Genomic DNA, 7,380 nt, shown 5'->3' on the forward strand with positions numbered 1-7,380 from the left:
GCTACTGGATCTCAACACAAGCTAGTGCTTAAGGATTTTCAAGATCCTTTCGGCATTCTTTTGCAAGCATTAGAGAATATGGATGCTTCCTGCTTCATTATTATAAGCCTTGGTTTTAGTGGTTATTGTGAGTTTCCTACATTTACATCGTTCTACCTGCTCGGGAAAAGTGAGAGCAGAATTTCAGTATGTAGCCATATACTGGATTGGTTACATTGGAAGGCTCACTACACATGATTGTACATATTTCATCAGTAGGCAGGTGGTTGTCATCATGATTTGAAGCCCTCAAATCTTGATGGTTTGCTACCATTAAAAAGATTTGTAAGTACTTGTTTCAGTTAAGTAAGTCTTGAGTCATTTTTTGTTTTCGTCAGTTTTGAGTGTCTAGTTTCAGTTGTTGAATGTCTAGTTCCAGCTATTAAATGTCTAGTTCCAGCTGCTGAATGTCTAGTTTCAGCTTTTGAGTGTCTTGTTTCAGTTTGAGTTAGTCTTACTCATTTCAGTTATGAGTCTTGAGTCTTGAGTTTTGATGTTTTGTTGTCAAGATATTAATTTTAGTTTGCTGAAGTTACTGACTCCATAGCCCGATAGACAAAGGCACAGCCTGCTTTCCCATAGATCTGTAGTTCTTGGCACCTCCAAGGAGCTACCATCCCCATTGGAGCCAATGTTAGTATCGGTATCTTCATCCCTCCGTCAGAGATCAAATTCTCTTGTTGCATTGCATATTAGGTGTCTCGCTCAGTCAGCTGAATTCCATTAGGAGCATGGATAATATGACGATAGTGGCTTGTTGTAAATTTTCCCTCATGTCCTTTACCCGTTGGCTCATTTCCATTCATCAAGATCATCTGCAGTCACTTTTTGTCTTTAAATTTGCAAGAGTCATTTCTAGGGTTTCAGTTTCATTAGGTCTAGGGTTTCATCAAAAAGGTCTTCAAAATGTCCAATAACAGTCAGCAAGTGCATGAGGAGGTTGAATAAAGTTTCAGTAACAATAAAATTCATATTCTCATGCTCAGAAATGTATTTTTCTAGAGTATTTTAGGTTTTTGTTGTATAAATTCATGTAATTTTTGTTCTCATATATGTAAAAACTTTAGTGGCAACCCTGGTCACCTTGCGAAGCTTCGGCTGCTCCATCCCCTGCAAGACAAACAAAAAATCAAGTCATTCAGTTCATCAAAGGCACAAATAAAGTAAACTACCCAAAAAAATAGAGTTGAAAAAGTAAGTTACAATGCAAACATTATAAAGGTGGGTTTCATGAATGAAAAATCAAAATCTCTTGTATATAAATCATTTTCACAATTCAAAAATCTCATTGACATTCAAAGAAGAAAGATTGAGCAAGAGAAGGCCGTGTTGAGCAATGGAAGCAAGCTTGGAATAAAATTGTGCAAGTTTGTGGGCGCGGTGCATTGGGTGAGAGACGCGGTGCATACAAGTGGCGCGGCGCATTGGGTTGGCCTCCACAGTGTAAAAATACACTGGCACAGCACGTTGGGTTTGTGGCGCGGTGCATAGAGCCACAAGCCTGATTCCACCTATAAACTCTCTGAAGCTTCCAAATTCACTCAATCTTATGGTGTGCAAGTAATTCAAGCATTTTTCCTTGCTAGTGAAAGAGTTTTTCTTAAAATTTATGATGGTTTAGTGTGAAAAACTCAAACCCTACCTCTTTGCAATTTTTGCTCAAAACACAATTGCTTAGGGTTTGCATTTGTGATTTTCCTGCCAAGTTCACTCCACCACATTACTCTTTGACTCCTCCATTTATTTTCTAGTTTCATCCACTCATTCCCTAATTCCTATATTCCTAAAAGTTATTCACACCTATCCCCATTTCTTATTTTCCAAAATCCCCAACTACAAAATCCCCAAACCCTAATTGTTGTCCCTAAGCTTACACACTATTCCCTAAACCCCCTATTCCCCAAAAAACTTGTCAGCAACATTCCCAAAACCCCTCATACACATTCCCTCCACAGTCCCTCATACATTCTTATCCTTTGCAGCAAAAATATAAAAACACCATAAATCTCTTCATACTCATCTAAGAAAACTAAAACATTGGCAAACATGGAGTCTGATCCTTCCTATGAGAGGGATGATGAAACTGTCAGTGATTCTTCCCAAGAGCTTCATGTCACCATTCAGATGAGTGTAACATCATTCAGAGGGTTGTCATCATCATGTCAGGTTCCAATGGGTCATTTTACACCTTGTTCATGCTTCAGTTGTGCCTAGGTAAGGTTCGTTTCCCTCTCCTAGGGTTTTGAAGGTAATTTCTCTTAGATGGTCAAATCATCAGCAAAAAATGTATCCTGATGTTCATACACCTTCCCCTATCCTTAATTTACCTTATTAAACACTTCGCATCACTGATATCCCTTAAATTCCTCATTTTCCCACAAGCCCTAGTTTCTTGCTACATTTTGGCAATTTTCTAGGCTAGGCATGTGTTTTTCCCTTTTGGACCCCTTCCCCTCACTCAATCCTTGAAATTTCACTTTCCCATATTTCCTAACATCCCTCCCTACTTCATAAAATTTTCTCAAGAATTTAGAAGCCCCTTATCTCCTTCATTTCCCTTCGTTTCGACAAATCCCCTGTTCCACACATCGGGATAGATTTTACTCAAATGATGTTTCTGAGCAAGGAAAGATGAATTTGGAAAAACTGAGAGAGGTTTATGTCCAAAATAGGCCATGTAGGAAAAACCTCCTTTATGTTTTACTCCGGTGTCATGGTTTTAGAGAAATGTCAAAAATACAGTTGCCTCAGGAGAATTGATGCACATCTAAAGTGACTTTGAGAAAATCAATATTTCTCCTAGCTTGACTGACCGAATGACTTTTGTGATGATTCAAATGATAACTAGACAAAAATATCTTTAGAATGCGCTATCATGAGATCAATTTGGGGTTGAGGAAGACCTTCAAAAGTTGATTGCAACAGCACTCTGCCTTTAGGCAGCCTCATTTTGCACATTTGACCAGTCCTGGGAGATTTTACTTTTGATAGGGAAAATGAACTCCAAATTGAACAATTTAAGTTGAGCTAGAAATTAGACTCAATAATATTTCCAACGAGATATTTTGTACCCAATTTGGACACCGGGAAGGCCCTCAAAATTGGTCTGTAAAAGGCGCTACACATAGAAATTTTTAACACAGGTTTTTCTGCCCAATGCGCAGCACCACCTGGCGCTCACTTCTGATGGGGACCTCATTTTGAGGAAAGCTCAGAATTTTTGGATTTTTCATGAAAAATATGCATGCTCACCAATGGACAAGAAATTTTGACAGGTTTTGAGCCCCCGAAAGGGTCCAAAACACCCTAAAAATGACCTTTCCGCCCCTTTTTTGGCACACAGGAAGTAGTCTTGGGAGAACTCAGTTTTGGACAAGAAAGTGGATGCCAAATTGAACAATTCCACACGTTCTGGAAAGTAGACAAGCATACCTTTCCAACAAGCACACTTGGAACAAATATGGACATCGGGAAGGCCTCCAAAATAAGCTACAAAAAGGCGCTATGCATAGGGAAATCAGCGCGGCGCATTGGAGAAATTTTGCTCAGTTTGACAAAAAATACTCTATCTTTCGCTTAATTTCTTGACAGTTTGACTTTTCTCCTTCTAAAATTCAAAATAACGATGTAATTTAATGTAAATTGATATATCTTGATGTAATTATGCTAAATTTTCACTCATACAGGTAGATTCATCCATGAAAAGGTAGTTTGCAACTAAATGAATAAGTTCAATAGTTTTTAGAGGCATGCTGTTCCACTACCTACATTTTAGTTCTCTGTTTAGAATTTGTTGGAAAAGCTCCTAAACTCATGAGCTCGACCCCTAGAGGATAGGATGAGTTTTTGTTTGCCTATATCTTATGTTTTTCAGTCATTAGCATGGTTGGACTTTTGAGAAAGCTTGGAGCTTCATTGTATACATTTCTCAACAGTTTTGGCTAAGGAATAGACCAGGGTTTGCAACACTCTATGGGATTCATGTGGCATGTTGCTTTGATATTGTGTTTCCTTCTGTAAATGTAAGTAAATATGTGTTTTATGTATGCCATTATCTCACTTACTTCTTCTTAACTAAAAAAAACAAGGATAAAGGTAGAATCCATTGAAATTGCAGTGCTCTACCTAGGGTTTGCTTAGTTATTGATGTTTTCAGCTGTTTGAAGAGGATCCTTTAGGTTTTCTTGCCCTCTTCAACTCCTCACCTATCTAAATCTCTCCATTTCATTCAAATTGAAGTACCAAATCACTCACCTACATTGCCCCATTGAGACCTTTGCAAAACTAAGCCTCTTTCCCAAGACGCAAAAACTGCCTTTCCATTTGAGCCAACAAACATCATCAAATTCAATCAAACCATTTTGCAAAAATACCTAACCTAAAATCAGTCTGCATTCAAGTCATTTCAAGCCTCATTGATCATTTTTGCTGAGATTGATAAGAGAGAGCCCTCTCCCGACCTGGTAGGGCTAGCTACTAGGTTAAGCTTGGTTTGATGTTACCCTGGATCCTACCTTTCTCAGCCTAAGGTAGATTTAGGCCCTAACGTAGTGGAGACCATACTGGGGAAGAAAAGCTTATTTGTTTGTTAGTGTTCTTGCTTTATAAACTACAAACGGAGCCTGAAGTTATGCCAGGAAGGCTTCGAACTCCACCTTGCTTTGCGAGTGCATAAGTAGATAAAAGTAGCTTCAGTCAATCTCCGGTCTAGTCTTATAAGCTGAACATCTGACTTGCAAATTGCCCTAGTACATGTATCAAGTTCAAATATGATTGTTGATGGTGGACAATGATCAGACATCAAAAGGCTGAAATCATTCACCTGGTGACTCCACTGTTGAAAATCCCAATGTTCAGACTTTTTATGGTGACTCCACTCTTCAAGAACCAATAGCCTAAAGAATTTCTTGGTGAATTAATTGTTATCAAAATGGCTTCGCTGGATTGAAGGTATGCTCCCATGAGCCGAGATCACATTCCAAGTTTTCCAAATAAAATTCCTAAGGTAGATTGGTAAAGGAATTTGCCTATGTTTAAAGATGATGATAGGAATGATGCTGCTTTATATTTGGTTAGATTTAACATACATATTCCCAAGTTGAAGGTTGATTTTCCTGAAGATTGCTTGATGAAGATATTCATGGCCACTCTGGAAGGTGAAGCCCGATCTTGGTATGAAAGTTTGCCGCCTGCTTGTATTTACTATTTAAAGGATTTTCATGGCATGTTCTTTGAAAGGTATAAAGAATCTTATCCATCCTTAAATTTGGTTCAGAACTGTTGCAAACATGTTTATAGTTTTATAGAAAGTCTTGAGAAAGTGTATGAAGATGATGATTTCATGGATGATGAGATCATGGAAGCCTTGTATGAAAATCCATTTCAGGAGCATAAAGAGGATACTTATCAAGATGCTCAGGAAAATTTGCGGCAGGATCAAGATCTTAGTACAATGGAATCAGATCTATTCATAGAAGAAGACAACATGCAGGAAAGTCAAGTTTCAATCTCAGAATGTGATAAAGTCAAGTCGGTTATTTCAGATCTAGATTCAGATCGTGATGATGAAGACTACCTTGTTTTGAATCCCATGAAGGAGAGCTCTGTTGTTGAGACCATCTAGTGTTGAAAATTCAACAAGATGATGGAGCTTAGTGGAAAGGAGTCACCTTCACTAAGTGGGCCTGCAGGCTATTTTTGGCGCAAAGTCTATTTTTAGACATATGGATCATGGTCTATGAGTTGTAGGATGCTATTTGTGGATGATTGGTCATGTTGGTAAAAATAGATGGACTTCTATTTTTAGACATATGGGCAGTTTCTATTTTTAGACTGCCAGGCTAAAAATAGAACAGTCGAATATTATTAGCTCATAATAATATTTGTACTATAAACATTATCTTATCCTCTTGGAGCACTTCAGTTTGAGCTATAGATGTGGCACATGTAGCTGTCAGAAGGAAATACGCTTTTCTTATGAGTCAGTTGAGCTATTGCATGCAGGACTTTAGTTAGGACTCAAGTGGTTGAGTTTGGTGGAGTTGATTGGGGAGTTGATGGAGTTGTGTTCAGTTTGACTTGGTTGAATTAGTTGTATTTAGTTTAACTGCAAATACACTAATGATGATTTGTGTGAATTAATTATTAATTAATTCACTAATTATTAACTCATAAAGCAACTAAAGAATACATCAATTAACTCAGTGCATGGACAGTTCAGTGGAGACAGGTGTTAGAGGTTGAGATTGCTGTCAGTTGTGACTATAGTTGTGCATGAGATCTTGCACAATCAATGGGATTGAGTAATTCCAATGAGGATTGCATGATTTAGCCAAGGAAATACGAGTTTGCTTCATCCATTCATCATTATTCTCTTGCAGGATTGCGTAGTGGATGCAGACAAACAGTGGAGGAGATTTGAGGCATCAGATCTGAGCTAGTTTGTGTGTAACATGTGGAGATAGTACTGAGTACTTGCGAGGAGTATTGTACTTTGTATTGTTACATCTTCTCAATCATTATAATATACAGATAGTTGGGGGTTTTCAGCTATATGCTTTCCCCAGTTACATACTGTGTTGATATGTGTTATTGATGTGTTTCAATGTGAGCATGTGAATGTTTTGATTCTGCAAATTGATGATCAACGTAGAGGAGGTTATGTATTGTGCATGCATTCTGCAAATAATGTATAATCGGGATAATCTCTGTGAATAAGTGTCATATTATTTAAAATTTCTACATGGTATCAGAGCTGTTGATCATTAGATCTATTATTCAGAAAGTGTTTACATTTTATTTCTTCAGGTAGAGTCTGTAATTGGGCCAGGTAGCCTCTGGATTCATCCTTCTTTTGGAAGGTGAGATATCCGGTGAATTCCCATACAGTCAATCTCTGTATGAAAAATACTTTGTTCTCACAAATTTTAGATCAGAAGTGATTGAGTTTTGAGCTGGTGGAATTTGAATTTGCAACAGTGTTTTCTTGGTGTCAAAGTTGAAATGTCTTTCAACCGATTGTGATTGAAGTATGCTCTTGAAGGCAACTCGAATTTTATTGCATGGAAAGACATGATGGAGGCAGTGTTAGATGACAATGGGTTGAAAGATTTCATAGAGGCTGAGGTCCCAAAGCCTACTGATGCTGCTCACATTGAGGTTTGGCAAAAGAAGACAACAAAGTGTCGAAGGATTCTGTTGGAGGGCGTGAAGGATCACATTGTATCGAACCTGCATGGAAAGGCTTCTCCATACTTGATGTGGAAAGCATTGACAGATTTATTCCAAAGCAAGAGCGAACAGAGGAATTTGGCGCTCAAGGATAAACTCAGAAACATTAAG

The sequence above is a fragment of the Pinus tabuliformis genome, chromosome X, assembly GCF_031772625.1.
Source record: "Pinus tabuliformis cultivar Carrire ecotype Pingquan chromosome X, CPIR1, whole genome shotgun sequence".
Classification (NCBI taxonomy): Eukaryota; Viridiplantae; Streptophyta; class Pinopsida; order Pinales; family Pinaceae; genus Pinus; species Pinus tabuliformis.